Genomic DNA, 290 nt, shown 5'->3' on the forward strand with positions numbered 1-290 from the left:
ACCATGTATTCTCCATCTAGCTAAGAAACTCAAAATGTTAATGTGAAAGATTTGGTGCGTTTTTATCGTTTTAAATGGTTGTGTCCTTGCATTTTGAGCTGTTCGCTCCAAGCTAGGCAGGCGTTTATGTTTTGTATGAGCTTTCAATTCTTTTGTTGCACACTGATGTGAATATGATGTTGATAAATGTCTGTTAAACGTTGTGCTCTGGACATTACTGTAAATTAATACATTTATTTACCTTTAAACGTGTGGTGTGTGAATTGTGATTAACGACAGAAGAACAGGAA

This window comes from Pseudorasbora parva, chromosome 16 (genome assembly GCF_024679245.1).
Source record: "Pseudorasbora parva isolate DD20220531a chromosome 16, ASM2467924v1, whole genome shotgun sequence".
NCBI classification, from domain to species: domain Eukaryota; kingdom Metazoa; phylum Chordata; class Actinopteri; order Cypriniformes; family Gobionidae; genus Pseudorasbora; species Pseudorasbora parva.